This window comes from Pongo abelii, chromosome 7, assembly GCF_028885655.2.
Source record: "Pongo abelii isolate AG06213 chromosome 7, NHGRI_mPonAbe1-v2.0_pri, whole genome shotgun sequence".
Classification (NCBI taxonomy): domain Eukaryota; kingdom Metazoa; phylum Chordata; class Mammalia; order Primates; family Hominidae; genus Pongo; species Pongo abelii.
The window spans coordinates 158,506,212-158,523,091 of record NC_071992.2 but is presented as its reverse complement, the minus strand read 5'-3'; positions in this window follow the sequence as shown (position 1 = coordinate 158,523,091).

Genomic DNA, 16,880 nt, shown 5'->3' with positions numbered 1-16,880 from the left:
CAAGGGCTCACGGAAGAGGTGGGGCATGAGGCCAGAATGGGTGACCTTGGGGTTCAAGAAGAGCAGGGCGTCATCAGAGGAGGCCTAAAGGACCGAGCCGCGGCATGAGGTCAGGAGGGAGGGGATATTCACTGCTCTCAGAACCTAAGACCATTGGCCCGAGAGAGGGCGGAGCTGGAAGGATCCATGGTGGTCCCCTCCTTTTGCCTTCTCTCCCACCTAGCGCAGTGGAGAAACCAAGTCCCAGAGCACAGCTGCTCTGCGAGGGGCGGAGGCAGGGCTGCAAAATGACTCTGTCTCCTCCCTTCACACCCACAGCTTTTAACGGTATTTTCCGTTGCACTGCATTTTTTCTGACATGCCCCCAACTTGTGCATTTTTGTGCTATTAATATATCATTAGACACGGTTTTGGATTTCTTCCTTTATCTTCAGGGCACATGTTTATTTTAGACCCCAAAACGGCAAGCAGAAAGGGAATATTTGAACTGAAGAAGCACAGCACCGTGCAAGTTTAGCCACAGGGCTGAGGAATCCATTAGCTATAAACGTGGAGAAGCTGAGGGGAACGTGGAGGCCTCCGTTGCTAGGAGGCGAATGTGTAACTGCACCCAGACCACGAGGCTACCGCGAACCTTTGTTCTTCAAGACCGTTATCCTGAAGTGGTCCCTGATGTTCTCAGTGGTGAGAACTGTACTTTTTATCCTTGTGCCACCCTCCCCGACTCCGTGAAACCGGCTCCCTGTGGCATTTCTGCTCTCCCCTGCCCTATTTCCCTGCCTCACTTCAGTGTGCACTGTTGGTGAGGTTTCCCATCAGCAAAATGCTCGAGTTTGATAAGGCAATTCTTGAGAGTCTCACAGCATTAGTGTTCCAGGGATGTCTCTCTCCTTCAGCTCTGGAGCTCTTATTCTCCTTCAGGACCTGAGCCCAGGCATCCCTCTGTCCCTGTATGTGTCAACCACGGTGCTGCAGGGCTGTGTGGTGCACACTCAGATCACGCAGCCTAGGCGTTGACTTCTTGCTCACAGGTGTGAGCGTGTCTGTGTGTCTGTGCTCTGCCGGGTGCGGCTGGACTTGGCCGGGCTGGGTTCCCAGAGCTGCACGTGGGTTCAGGCTGCCCCGCCTTCCCACATTCTGCAAGCGGCAGCCATCCAGGGCACATTCTTCCATGGCCAGTGGCAGAAGCCCAAGAGAACAAAACAGACTGCAAACACTTCCGAAGCCTCTTCGTTCATCAACTCCACTAACATTCCATTGGCCAGCACAAGCCACTTGGTGAAATATAACCACAATGGGTGGGAAGTGCAGGCTAACTCCTCACAGCAAAGGGAGGAGGGGACAGCCATGGACAGGAATCCCACCTCCCACACCTGGAGGCTCCTCTAGCCCTGCCCCACTGGACCCCTGCATTTGGCCACAGCCTGTGCTGTGAGGTTTCAGGCTCTTCGGGGGACTCAGATCCTGCTTTTGGGTTCCTGGGGAAAGCCTAGCTTCATTGCTGTCTCACGCCTGAGCCCTTCAGCTGCTCTGTTAACCCGCAAGGCCTTCTAAATAACCCCTTCTTCTTAGGTGAGCTGAGATTTTCTGTTGCTTGCAACCTAGGAAACTGACTTTTACTAACTAGCACTCAGTATTAGTCTTTTCTTGGAAGGAGGGGGCCTTGTTATCCTGGTCTCACTGTTGTGTGTCTTGGGGCCTGTGCAAGGTAGGGATGAATGCATGTGTGCTGAGTGAACAAACTCATTCCGGGGCCGAAGCTTGCTGCCCTGGAGGGCGTGTCGGCCTGTTGGTCCACTGTGGTTATGAACCTAGTCTTCTTGTTGCCGGGCCCAAATTGCTGCATGGAATGTTACTGGCCAAAGAGAATAGAAAGTCTTCCTTTAAATTGTTGCAACTCACAACTTTGTAAGACAGGAAATACTGTCACTGGTATACTTAGAAATATTTCCTATGTATCCCTTGTTTTCTATTTAATCATTTTATTATGAGATATTCCAAACACAAATATGTCAGAAATGGGCTCAGCTGTGTGTCAAGTGGCTTAACCAAGCCGGCATGTATTTTTGTCATATGACAAGATGCCGGGAAGTGGGCAGTGGCGTGCTGGTGCTTCAGCCCCACTAATATGGTTTGGATCTGTGTCCCCACCCAAATCTCATGTCCCTGATGTTGGAGGAGGGGCCTGGTGGGAGGTGATTGGATCCCGGGGTTGGGGGACAGACGGTCCCTTTGCTGTTCTCGTGACAGTGAGTGAGTTCTCACAAGATCTGGTTGTTTAAAAGTGTGTAGCACCTCCCACCTCTCTTCCTCCTGCTCTGGCCGTTTACATGCTTGCTTCCCCTTCGCCTTCCGCCATGATTGTAAGTTTCCTGAGGCCTCCCAGCCAGGTTTCCTGTACAGCCTGTGGAACTGTGAGCCAATTAAACCTCTTTTCTTTATAAATTACCCAGTCTCAGGTATTCTTTTATAGCAGTGTGAGAACAGACCAATACACCCACAATGCCACCAGGGAGCAGTACCCGCTCTCTCTGTTTGTTCACTCTCACTCTTGCCTCATGGTCTCATGACGGCTGCCCCATGCTTGGCCTTACATCTGCCTTCCAGGCAGGAAGAAAGAGAAGGTCAAGGGCAGAAGGAGGAAACCAACGGGGGGTCTCCTCTTTTGAGGCCCTTTCTTTGGAGGCCCCGGTGGTGGTTGATTTTCTGTGTCAGCTTGGCTGGGTTGCAGCGTCCCATTGTTTGGTTGCACAGGAGTCTATACACAGCTGTGAAGGAGTTTTTTTTAGATGTGATTAGTATTTCCAATCAGCTGACTTTAAGGAAGCATATGACCCTCTGTAATGTGGAGGGGGGGGTGCTCAATCAGTTGAAGGCTCCTGAGCAAAAGACTGAGAGTCCCTAAAGAAGGAATTCTCCTCCAGACCATAGCAGAGGAATCCCATCTGTGGATTTTCGACTTAAGACGGCAACGTCAACTCTTCACTGAATGTCCTGCCAATTCCTTCAAATCTCTCTCTCTTTCTCTATGTATGTATATAGCCTACTGATTTGGTTCTGTTTCTCTGGAGAACCTGACTACTAATACATCCACCACATAGCCATGCCCACTGACGTTCTTTTTTTTGTTTGTTTGTTTGTTTTTTTGAGACAGGGTCTCACTCTGCCACCCAGGCTGGAGTCCTGTCATGCCATCACAGCTCACTGCAGCCTTGACCTCCCCAGACCAAGCAATCCTCCTACCTCAGCCTCCTGAGTAGCCGGAACTATAGGTGTGTGCCACCATGCCTGGCTAATTTTTGTATTTTTGGTACAGATGGGTCTCACTATGTTGCCTAGGCTGGTCTCGAATTCCTGGGCTTAAGTGATCCTCCCACCTTGGCCTCCCGAAGTGCTGGGATTACAGACGTGGGTCACCGCGCCCAGCCCTGTGACATATTCTTGAACAGGACTGTCACGTGGTACTTTATCTGCAAGGGAGGCTGAGTCATTTTCAAAACTCAGTATATCACCACCACAACCAAATTGCAATTTTATTCCTAAGGAAGAACACGGGTAGAGATCGATTTGGTTGATGTCTGCCAAAATATAGAAAACTATAGACAGTAAAATCGAGAGTAGGACCTGTGTAACCTCCACTGAGCTTCAATAAGGGAGAACATTAATTATGCTTCCTTCACACACATTTCTTCTTTTCTTTCTTTCTTTCTTTTTTTTTTTTGATGGAATCTCGCTGTGTCGCCCGGGGTGGAGTGCAGTGGTGCAATCTTCGCTCACTGCAACCTCTACCTCCCAGGCTCAAGCGATTCTCCTTCCTCAGCCTCCTGAGTTGCTGGGATTACAGGCACCCGCCACCGTGCCTGGCTAAATTTTTTTTTTTTTTTTTTTTTAAGTTTTGCTCTGTCGCCCAGGCTGGAGTGCAATGTCACAATCTTGGCTCACTGCAACCTCCACCTCTCAGGCTCAAGCGATTCTCCTGCCTCAGCCTCCTGAGTAGCTGGGATTACAGGCGTCCGCCACCGTGCCCAGTTAATTTTTGTATTTTTAGTAGAGACTGGGTTTTACAATGTTGGCCAGGCTGGTCTTGAACTCCTGACCTCAGGGAATCCACCTGTCTCCGGTTCCCAAAGTGCCGGGATTACAGGCATGAGCCACCACGCCTGGCCTAATTTTTGTATTTTTAGTAGAGACAGGTTTCACCACGTTGGTCAGGATGGTCTTGATCTCTTGACCTCACGATCTGCCCACCTCGGCCTCCCAAAGTACTGGGATTACAGGGGTGAGTCACCGCGCCTGGCCACACATGTTTTAAAGAATCGAGCTGCAGATCCAGCTGCAGCCCCGGCCCCCTCCCGCTCCCATGTTCCCTCTCTGCGCAGAGAATGTGGTGTCGCCTCCGGGTGCGTCTCAGCTTCCTATAATGCACATGGTATAGAGCTCCGAATCATATTTCCATGTAATATTGTTTTGCAGCTTCCAAATTATCTTAAGTTTCAAATGAGCAGCATCGTGCCGTGTTCAGCCTTCCCCTTCAACATGAAGCTTTCCGGTTTTTTTTCCTGTTGAATCTGAGGCTCTTCCCTCAGCAGAGCCACTCCATCCCGGGCTGCTGAGCAAACACCTCGACATCACACCTCAACTAGTCCGCGCTCGCCTACTGCCGGCTATGCTGGCGGTTTCCGTTTTTTGCTGATACATAGCTTTGCTACCTAAGCTTCCATCGATGCCTTTGTGTGCATTGTGGACTCTGCGTTGACCTTCTCTAGGCATCTGGCCGAGGTAGAATCAACCCGGGGTGGGGGGATATGCACCTCTTCAACCGCATTCCCCGTCACCTAACGGCTTTCCAGCATGGCCACCCTGATTCACCCTCCATCAGCCGGGTGAGCGTCTCTGTTCATCAGAACCTCACCAGCTGCTGGCATCAGCCACCCCTCAGGTTCTGGTCCGTTCGTGGGGGTTAAAGCGCACGTTCACGTTTTAATTGCATTTCCCTGATTGATGGTTGAGCTGAACATTAAAAACTGTGTGTATTGGTCATTCACATTTCTTCTGTTTCAGTTATGATTGCCTTTGGCCCTTTCTCTTCCTTCTAGACTGATTGACGTCTAATTGATTTGTAGGGGTTCACGGCACATTGTCCTTGCTAATCCTCTCTCAGCTGTAGGTGCAAAGATCTTCCCCCGGCTAACAGCTTGCATTTTTCCTTTGTGAAGTTTTCCTTGTATAAAATGCTTTAATTTTATTGTAGTCAAAATGACTCATGTTTGAAGGTCACGGGCTTTTTATATCTTGTTTAATTAATTAATCCCTTCATAAACCTGAGGTTTATGAAGATACGATCTAATATTTCCTTCTCAAAGTCTTGTTCTTTACATTTACGGATTTACTCCGCCTGGGATTTATTTTTGTGTTTGGCAGGAAGTAAAAAATCTAATCTTATTTCATTATGGAGATCCAGTTGTTATCGTAGCACCATTTAAGGCATGGTTAAAATAGTTCACACTGAATTGAACCCCTTCTCTGACATTTCTCAAGCTCTCCAGAGGCGAGCGGACCCGTTTCTGGGTGCTTTGGCTCCCTCGGCCAGTTTCCCCCGAGCACGAAGGACCCCCACACGTGGCTGCTGTCACTTCCTGGGTGTTGATTTCTCATCTTCCTCGACTTCTTGGCTGCTCTGCACCCTCTGTTCTTCCTTGCTAATTTCTAATGAACTAGCAAGTTTTGTGAAAAGCCCTGTTGAAATTTGATTGGAATGTAAAGACGGAAATTGACATCTCAGGGCACTGAGTCTCCTGCGCTTGGACGCAGGGCCAGTGGTCCTCACCTGCCACTGCCAGGGCAGCCTGGTCTCTCCCACCTTCCAGAACCAGGCCCATTGCACTTCCTGCTCTGAGGTGAGCTGGGGCCACAGGACAGCCTGGGAGAAGCAGTGGCATGGTGTGTGGCACATCAGGGCACAACTTGTCTTCACACACTATGCTCCCTCTGGCATGGTGTCCTCCAGCATAGGAGACAATGGCTCTGCCATCTGCACCCTCCCTCAACCTGCAGCAGACAGGAAACGTGAGCGAGGAACACACTGTGAGGTCTGAGATTGGCTGGCATGGGCCCTTGAAAGCCTGGTGGTCAATTTTCTGGAATTTTGCAAGCTGGTTTAATTCATGTTGTTTGCCTGAAATCGGCTGTGGTGGGAAAATTCAAATGACGGAAATCGGCAAATGCAGTCATCTGCACCTTTTCCCCCTGAAAATGAGGCTTTTATTTATAATGTTCTCTTTCTTTTTTTGTCTTGAAATTTACTTTTTATTATAAAATTAATACATGCTTATTGTATGCAATTCAAGCACCATGGAAGTGTGTAATTCTAGTCTCCAGAGGTAACCATTGTTTACAGCTTAGTGTGTATTGTTCTGCACTTAAAAAAAACCCCCAACATTACTGAGGTTATGTGATTGAGATGCACAAAGCTGTAGCTATTTTATTTATGTATTTATTTGAGATAGAGTTGCGCTCTTGTCGCTCAAGCTGGAGTGCAATGGTGTGAACTTGGCTCACTGCAACCTCTGCCTCCTGGGTTCAAGCGATTGTCCTGCCTCAGTCTCCAGAGTAGCTGGGATTACAGGCACCCGCCACTATGCCCAGCTAATTTTTGTATTTTTAGTACAGATGGGGTTTCACCATATTGACCAGGCTGGTCTCAAACTCCTGACCTCAGGTGATCCTCCCGCCTCGGCCTACCAAAATGCTGGGGTTACTGGCGTGAGCCGCTGAGCCTGGCCTGTAGCTATTTTAGGTAAACAACTTGGCCAGTTTGGAGTTAAGTACACACCTGTGAAGCCATTACAACCCTTTATGCCATAAACCTATTCATCTCCTCGAAAAGTTTCCTTGGGCTTTCTTATTTCTTCTTTTTCTTCTTTCTGTGATAGCAGATTTTTAGGTAGATGGTGTGGGGTTGGAGCAGCACGTGCTCTGCTGCAGAGGAGACCTCTAGGACTCATTGGCCGTGCCACCCTGCGGCCTCTAACCACCACCATTCCACTTTCTGCTTCCATGAGCTGGACTGTTGTAGGCCCACGACAGGATTTTCTTCCTGCTTAAGGCTGAATAGTATTCCATGGTGTGTACAGCCATCCCCTTTATCTGCGGGGGTCTTATCCAAGATCCCCAGCGGAGCCCGAAACCGCCGCTTGTGGTCCCCATCCCGATTCCTGTCATCCACACACATTCTTGTCCGTGTCTCCACCCGCAGCTCTGCTGTCTGCTCCATCTTCACAGAGCGCCCATCACACACTGTGGCCGCACCTTTTGCATTTCAAGGTGGGACAGCAACATTAGCATGAATTTCTTTTCCCTCTTCACAGTTTCAGGGATGGAAGATTTGTTTTCACTGTAGATCTCAGCAACCTCATCATAACATTATTTTTTTTTCCGTACATCAAGAACTTTGACCTTTTCACTGAAAGGAAGCACTTTACATCTTCTCTTTGGCATATCTGAGTTGCCGGTATCACTGTTGTGGTTGGGGCCATTAGGAAGTAAAGCAAGGGTGATGTGAACACAAGCCCAGACATACTGTGACCGTCAATCTGAAAACAAGGACGGCTACTGAGAGATTGACAGCGGGGTGGTGTGGACAGTGCTGTGACCATCAATCTGAAAACAGAGACGGCTACTGAGAGATTGACAGCGGGGTGGTGTGGACAGTGCTGTGACCATCAATCTGAAAACAGAGACGGCTACTGAGTGATTGACAGTGGGGTGGTGTGGACAGTGCTGTGACTGTCAATCTGAAAACAGGGATGGCTACTGAGTGATTGACAGCGGTGTGGTGTGGACAGTGCGGGTACCAAGGGAAGATTCAAGTCTGTGGTGGGACGTACAAGATTTCATCACGCTATTCAGACCTACATGCCATTTAAAATGTATGAATTGCTTATTTCTGTAATTGTTTTATTATTTACTTATTTTTATTTTACTTTAAGTTCTGGGATACTTGTGCAGAATGTGCAGGTTCATTACATAGGTACGCATTTGCCATGGTGGTTTGCTGCACCCATCAACCCGTCATCTAGATTTAAGCCCTGCATGCATTAGGTATTTGTCCTAATGCTCTCCCTCCCTTTGCCCCCCACCCCCCAACAGGCCCCTGTGTGTGATGTTCCCCTCCCTGTGTCCTTGTGTTCTCATTGTTCAACTCCCACTTATGAGTGAGAACATGTGGTGTTTGGTTTTCTGTTCCTGTGTTAGTTTGCTAAGAATGATGGTTTCTAGCTTCATCCATGTCCCTGCAAAGGACATTAACATTCTTTTTTATGGCTGCATAGTATTCCATGGTGTATATGTGCCACATTTTCTTTATCCAGTCTATCATTGATGGGCATTTGGGTTGGTTCCAAGTCTTTGCTATTGTAAATAGTGCTGCAATAAGCATATGTGTACATGTGTCTTTATAGTAGAATGATTTATAATCCTTTGAGTATATACCCAGTAATGGAATTGCTGGGTCAAATGGTATTTCTGGTTCTAGATCCTTGAGGAATTGCCACACCATCTTCCACAATGGTTGAACTAATTTACACTCCCACCAACGGTGTAAAGGCGTTCCTATTTCTCCACAGCCTCGCCAGCATCTGTTGTTTCCTGACTTTTTAATGATCGCCATTCTAACTGGCGTGAGATGGTATCTCATTGTGGTTTTGATTTGCATTTGTCTAATGACCACTGATTATGAGCTTTTTTTCATATGTTTGTTGGCCACATAAATGTCTTCTGTTGAGAAATATCTGTTCATATTCTGTTTAATATTGTCAGGCTGGGGTTGATTGCGGGTAACCAAAACTGCGGAGAGTAAATCCTTGGGTGAGAGGGAGACTACCGTACACACCACATTTTCTCTACCCATTCCTTCGCAGATCCACACGTCTTGGCTGTTGCGGACAGTGCCTCAATGGACACGGGAGCACAGACATCTGTGTGATATTCTGATTTTCTTTCCTTCGGATAGATACCCAGCAGTGGGATGGCTGGTTCCTATGGTAGCTCAATATTTAGTATTTTTAGGAGCTGCCCCCACCCCGTACTGTTTTCCATAGTGACTGTACTGATCTGCATTCCCACCAACAGGGTGCCAGGTCCCCTTCCCCCCACATCCTTGCCAGCACTGGTTATCTTTTGTCTTTTTTTTAAAATAGTCATTCTGACAAATGTCAGGTGGTATCCTGCTGTAGATTTGATTTGCATTTCCTGAGTGACCCTAATAAGCACCTTTCACATGCCTGTTGGCCATGTGTGTGTCCTCTCTGGAAAAATGTCTATTCAGGTCCTTTGCCCATTTTTAAATTGGATTGTTTACCTTTTTGCTATCGACTTGCAGGAATTCCTTAGATATTTTGGATCTTAACCCCTTTTTAGGGATATGGATGACAAATATTTTTTCCCAATCTATAAGTTAGTTGCCTTTTATTTTATTGATTGTTTCCTCTGCTCTGAAGAGCAGGGATTGCTATCTTATTTAAAATTTTTATTTTGGGTCTGGACAGCCAGTTGTTAAACATTTATCAGCATGCCACTGACCACATCATTGCCAGCTGAAACTGCTGAGATCCTGAGGTTGTAACTCACTGCAGTGTAGCTTCTATTTCCTGAAACAGTACAGCTCTCAATTGATTCAGACCTCTGTGCTCTTCTGTAATACTGTAATTATTTTCACAGAAAACTTGCACATCTCTTCTTAGTGCTATTCCTACAGACTTCATACTTTTTGCTGCTCTAGATTTTTAAAAATCCCATGTTCAAATTGATTATCTCTACTGGAAAGCAATGCCCTTAACTTTTGGATATTAATATTGAATCCAGCATGGGGGCTGGAGTCCCCCGTTAGGTTCCCTGGATAGGTGAGACAACCCTATTGCTACAAACAAGGATAGTTTGATTTCTTTCCAAATCTCATCCTGCAGTGCATTTTCTTCTCCTTCATGTCATCAGGTACAAGTGGGGTCGCATAAACGGGCAGTGTGTTCTCGCTTTGTCCTGAGTTCAAGGAGAAGTTTCACCATTAGATGTGATTGTTGCAGATTGGTAATATGCTTCCACCAGCGTTAAAAGGATATTCTCTTCTATTACTTATTTTTTAAGAGTTTAAAAAAATGAACAATGAATGTAAAATTTTACCAAAGGTTATTTTTTTATTTTTCACCTGGAGAATGATCCTCTGGTGTTTTTGTTTTGATTTTTTGGTGCGTGATATTTTATTATTAGAATTTCTGATTTTGAATTATCTTTGTGTTGCTGGAGTAAATCTTATTACATCAGATTAAATAAACCTCCAAAAATTGAGTCATACAATGTCTCCTTTTTTTCCTTCTCCCAGGAACAGTTCATATAACGAAGGGTTGTCTTTGAAGGATTTGATTAGTCAATACTGGTTCAGATGATTTCGTTATGATGTGTTCATTCAGGTTATCTATTTTTTTGGTGAGGTTTTGTAATTTGCATGGTGAGTTGCTATCTTTTTAAGGCTACTGTAACACGTTACCACAAACCAGTGGCTGAAAACAGCAGAAATGGATTCTCCCGTGGTTCTGGAGTTGGAAGGCTGAAATCGAGGTGTGGGCAGGGTGGTTCCACCCGCAGGCCCTGAGGGAGGACCCTCCCCGGCCTCACACCCACCGCCCCCGCTGCTGGTTGGGTCATCGTCTTTGGTTCCTTGGCTTGTAGAGGCATCACCCCAATCTCCGCCTGTCACCACATGGTGGCCCCTTTCGGGGGGGTCTTCTCCTCTTCTTAGAAGGACACAGGTCGTCGGATTAAGGGCCCACCCTAAACCAATATGACCTCATCTTAACTAACATCTCCAGGGACCCTATTTGCAAATAAGGTGACATTCTGAGGCTCAGGGTGGGCATGGGTTCAGGGGGGCCACTTTGACCCACTATGGTACGTGTGGGCCCCCCGGCCACTGTCTTTCATCAGTGCTGGGTCCTCATGGCCAGTAGTCGGCAGATGACCCAGCTCCAGTCCTATTTCAAAGTTTGCTTCCTTGGAGCAATCCAGGTGCCGATTGTCCTAAGACGGCTTCTGGGGGCAGGCGGGGATGTGTGTGCAGCAGGCTGGTGTGGAGGGCTCCCGGGATCAAGGCCCGGGGTGGGAGAGAGGGAAGCAGAAATGGGCAGAGGGAGAGGCCCCACTGGGATGCGGCCTCAACACAGGCCCCTGCCCCGCCACAGAGCGTCCTGGGCCCAGGATGACCCTTTAGTGAGGCTCTGAATCCAAGCCATGAGGCAATGCCTGGACTGTGGTCTCTGGTCCCCACCCCGGTCACGGAATGAGACCCACTCCCAAGGAAGGGCATGACCCGGGGTGAAGCAGTCCCCTCTGTCCCAGGGCAGTTCCTGGGAGAGGTTAAGCTGTGGACTCATCACCAATTACCAGACACTTTGGTGCTGAGGGGACATTTGACAGCCACTTCTGCCTGGGGCCAGTATCACCAAGAGGTGCTTGTGTATGGCTTGGGAACACCCCTGCCATGCAAGTCCCCACAGACCCTTGCTCCAGCCAATCCCCCTCCCTGCTGAAACCGTGACCAGGCACCTGCCTGCTGCCTGGCCCCAAAGAGGGCCCACTGGGCAGATGCTGCCCTGATGGCATGGGCAGGGGGCTTGGACGCTGACTGTGCTTACTCTGTGCCTGAGGCTGTTCTCCGCCCCCACTCCTGCTCCTGCGCCAGTGACCGCACTTACTGAGCGCCACCATGTCCTTGGCTCACACGTTGTCTGGGCTGAATCATGTCCCCTCAAATTCATATGTTAAAGTCCTAACCTCCAGGACTAAAGCGTGTGGTCTTATTTGCAGATGGAGTCTTTCCAGCAGTGATCTAGTTACATGAGAGCGTTAGGGTGGGTTCTAATCCACGGTGGCTGGTGTCCTTACAAACAGGAAACAGGCACAGAGACAGACATACACACAGAAGACCATGTGAGGACACAGGGAGAAGGCGGCCGTCCACACGCCAAGGAGCGAGGCCTCAGGAGGAACCACCCTACTGATGCCTTCATCTCAGATCCCCAGCCTCCAGGGCTGTGGTGTGGGACAGTAAATGGTTGTTTAAGCCACTCAGTCTGTGGTCCTGTGTTACTGCAGCCCCAACTGAGGAACACACATGCATCATCTTATTTAATTTTCACAGTAACCCCAGGAAGTTTGGCCATTGTACCCATTTCCCAGACAAGGAAACCGAGGCTTGCAGAATTTGAGTGACCACAGTCACCCAGCCAGTAAGTACTAGGGAGCCGGGAACTGACCAAGACTCTCTGCCTTGCAGTGCCCCCGAATCTAGCCCTGGCCTTCAGCCTAACCCTCGTGGGTCCCTTAGTTTCACCTCCAGGAATCTGCTGCCTTAGAGTGGACTCCACACTGGGGGTTCCTAGGCTGCTGCCGGAGGCACCAGGCCCTGACTCCATGGAGCCCCCAGAGCCTGTCTCCTCCCAGCTCCAGGTCAGCCCTGCGACACCATCATTGCTGTCTTCTCTGCTCTGAGTCCCGGGAAGGCCAGGAACCACACACCTCCTGTGCAGAACATGGACTGGAACCCCAGGTTTTCCTCCCAGGAGCCCTCAGCCCAGTCTGCACTTGGGGCTCCCCTAGGGAGCACAGCCAGGACTGCTGCCTGGGCCCCCGACACATGAGGACAGATTTCAGGGCACTAGTCTGAGCCACGGGCCCAACCAAGCTACCCCATGCTCACGGGCATCATGGGTTGGGGGTCCCTGGCTGGAGTCAGACTGTGCTTCTAATAACAGTGAAGGCAGCCCCCACCTCCATTGAACAGGCCCCATGCTGAGACTGTGCCATGGGACTTTGGGGGCCAGTCAGGGTCTGGAAGCTTCCAGAAGCCGGAGCTGAGTGGTCTGTTCTTGGCCTGGGCGCTCACCTCAGTGGCAGCTGCCCAAGGTACCCTCAGCCCTAATGAGCTGGCTGTCCCTTGAGGCCTGAGAGGCAGGTACACAGGAGTGAGGCTGGAAGCAGGTTCTTCACACGCTGGCTGGCAGGCAGGTGCAGCACTGGGTGGTGGAGGGGCCTCTCTAGCTTGTGGCAGGTGAGCCACCTGGCCAAAGACCCCTGGGAAAATGTGCATTCCCCTCCAGAGCCTCCACCAAGACAGCCACACGGACACTGGGTTTCCTCTACCCACTCCACCCACGCCTGAGTAAATCCATGCATCAGTTTGAAGTGGAATTTTCCTGCCTAGAGTGTTCCTAATGGAATAGTAAGGATTTCTTTCTTTCTTTCTCCAGTGCTTGTTATAATGGATGCCAGTGATCAGGGGATACTCATTAGTCCTGGTTTCAAAGCCACTCAGGCGTGAGCAAGTGGGGTCCAGGCTGGGTCCGTACCTACTGGGGGTGCAACTCTGCCCCAGGTGGTCAAGCCAGAGCACTGTGTCCCTAACTTGGCCCAAAGCAGTTTGTCTCAACCAAAAGTTCAGCCTCAGAGGAGTATTGGGAAGAAGAGAAATGTTCACCCCTGATTAGATGGCATAAATAAACCAAGAGAGACTAAAAAGAAAAAATAGGTATTTAGTTTGTAAGAAAAATCCTCTTTTTCTACCTAACATGTCTGGGAGGAGCCATCATTGCTCAGTGGCTGTTTTCACAAGGGTTAAAATTCTTTGCCAATATTCTGTTTTATACAAGAAGCACCAGTAGCTGGTCTAAAAAGAAATTTGAAACAAAGTGACAAAGGGAACCATTAGACAAAATTATGGCTTGGGCTGGGCATGGTGGCTAACACCTGTAATCCCAGCACTTAGAGAGGCGGAGGCAGGTGGATCACTTGAGGTCAGGAGTTCAAGACCAGCCTGGCCAGAATGGCAAAACCCGTCTCTACTAGAAATACAAAAATACACACACACACAAAGATTATGGTTTACTATTACCAATATTAAAAAACTGGTTATGGTTCTACGCGTTTTCTCAGGCACACACAGCAGAGGGTAGGGATGACTGAGTCACAGGGAACTGGGAATGAAGAAGGGCAGAGGGGACGGGACATCCAGCCACCTCAGTAAAGATCACAAAACCGACACTTCACACACAGAACTTCACACTCTCACAATCAGCAGCAGCAAAGAGCCGTTTTTTTGTTTTCTGTTTTTTTTGAGATAAAGCCTTGCTTTGTCTCCCAGGCTACAGTGCAGAGGTGCCATCTTGGCTCACTGTAGCCTCAAACTCCTGGGCTCAAGCGATTTTCCTACCCCAGCCTCTCAAGTAGCTGGGACTACAAGTATGCACAACCATATCTGGCTAATTTTTTAATTTGTTGTTTTTTAGTAGAAATGGGGGTCTCGTTTTGTTGCCCAGGCTGGTCCCAAACTCCTGGGCTCAAGTGAGACCCCGCCTCAGCCTCCCAAATTGCTAGGATCACAGGCGTGAGCCACCACACCCAGCTTTGCAAAGAGTCATTTCTAACCAAATGGCCTTTAACATATCGTTATGGTGGTTCCCTTGTTTTCAGCCACATTATATTTAGCCACGTTCTTTTTTAGCGAATTGTTCTTGGTCACAGAACTGGCCACATCTCATCTTCTGCACCAGAAGCCCAGCTTGCATCCTCCCAAACCCACCAGAGCCTTGATGCTCCTTGATTCTCTTGGGAAACTAACTCACCCACCCTAATGACCGGAGACCCAGGGGATTTCAACAGGTAAGGCAACAGCACTGACAACTGCAGGCCCTCCATGGGCCTCCGCGAGCCAGGGTGTGTGGGTCAGCTCAGGCTCCGTGACAAATGCCACAGGCATTTACCCTCCCACAACTCTGGAGGCTGGAGTCTGAGATCAAGGTGTGGGCAGGGCTGGTTTCTACCAAGGCCCCTCTCCTTGGCAGGTAGACGGCATCTTCGCCCTGCGTCTTCACACAGTCACCCTCTGTATGTCTGTGTCCTCATCTCCTCTTCTTATAGGACACCGGGCATCCTGGGTCAGGGCCCACCCCAGTGACCTCATTTAATTCTAATCCCTTGTATCAAGGCCCTGACACAGAGCACAGTCACGTTCTGAGGTCCTGAGGGTGAGGCCTCAGCATAGAACTTTGAGGAGGCACAACTCAGCCCAGAGCACAGGTCTCAGCCCAGAACACTGCAAAGGCCCCTGGGCCAGCAGATGCAGCTGAGCTCCACTCCAGGTTGGGTTGGTCCCAGGGCAGTGAAGCAGCCTTAGCAGGTGCCGGCCCCAGGGCAGGTGGCTGTAGAGATACAAGAAACATACATGAAACACACAGAGCCCCAAGAGCTTGCACATGCAGCCTGCTGCCGTGAGACACAGGGCTGAGGGAGAGACCAGGTATGGGTCCTGTGTCCCGCCTAACTTGCTATTTGAGGTTGGATGCATCTGTTCGACTTTGTGTGCCTCAGTTTTCTCGTCTGTAATACTGGATGAGATGGGCCAGTTCACAGTTCCAAGGCTGCGTAAGCCTGTGCTTCAGGACCTCCTGGGGAGGCTGGAGGGGCCTGGGAGGCTGGGCTCCTGAGGGAGATCCAAGGCTGGGGCGGGTTGGAGCCACAGCCCTTCATGGCTTCTCAGAGCCCTCTGGGGCTGGGGCTGTGACCCACGTTGCCCTCGGTGTGAGAAGTTCTCCTTTAAATCATCAGGTCCTCATCCAGCTGCTGAAGTTAGTAACTTACGGTTCTGCAGAGAGGAAGCCGCTTTGCCTCTACTACCGCAGCCTGGCACAGAGTTCCAGGGTTCTCACCCAAGCTGGCTGCTTCAGTAGCTGTTTCTCAGGAATTGAACGCACATGTGATGTGCCCGGGTGAGGGTCCTGTAAAGCAGGAGATGGGCAGGGAGAAGCAGCGTGAGTCGCAAACCAGTGGGAGGGTGCAGGGCCACTGTCTCCCTCTGGCTTCACAAACTGGCCCCAGATGAGGCCATGGGAAGGGCCCTCTGCCTGGCTGGGATGTCAGGAGGCCACAGATGGCTGCTCACCTCCTCAGACTTGCACCAAATCCAGGGATCAACAGTTCTCTCCAGCACTTTTCCTCACCAGCAATCAGCCCCAGGTCCACAGGCCTTGAGGTTTCAAAGGTGGCCACCCCTACATGCCCCAGGAGCAAATGAAGGCCAGAGAGATTCAGCGTCCTTTCTGAGCCTGCAGAGAGGCAGAGCCACTCACAGCCTGCACCTGGTGTGCAGAAGGCGGCCTGACACTGGAGGCAGCACACACCTGGTCTCTACTCCTTAACCAGCTGTGCGACCTTGGTGGTGGCTGGCCCTTCTCTGAGCACAGGGTTCTTCCCACAAGGCTGGGTCAGTCTCTTGGAGATCATTCATAGGCAGGTGCTGTCCTTGCTGTGTTTGCCGGGGGACCCTCTGGGATGGGGCCCCGGTGCGGTGAGGTAGAGGGAATTGGGAGAGAAGTGGGGCCAGGGGCAGGTATAGAGGCTGCGGTGGGATGGTCAATGGGCCTTGGTAGCGAGAGGGTGAGGAATGTGGACTCATCGTGTCCCCACTCGGGGACACCAACTGGTCCCCAGCCAGCGGCTTTGGCATTTTCTGGGAATGCCGAAGTCTCCCAGGAGTGCAGAGTGCAGAGTCTCAGGCCCCGCTGCCTCTGGGCATGCATTTCCAGCAGCACCCAGAAGAGGCCTGTGCACGTCAGACCTTGGAGGCCCTGGCTCAGGGATGTCTCCCACTCCAGCCCGAATGCACAGAGGGAGGCATTCAGCAGAATTTAACTGAAGCTAATAAAAGCCACTTCCTGTTTCCCAACCATCATCACTCCTGCCGCCTGGCCTCTACCCCACACCCTGCAGTTTGATGTGGGTACCAGCAGATGGGCTTCCACTGTCACCGCTCCTCGCTGACTCTGATGCCCAGGAAG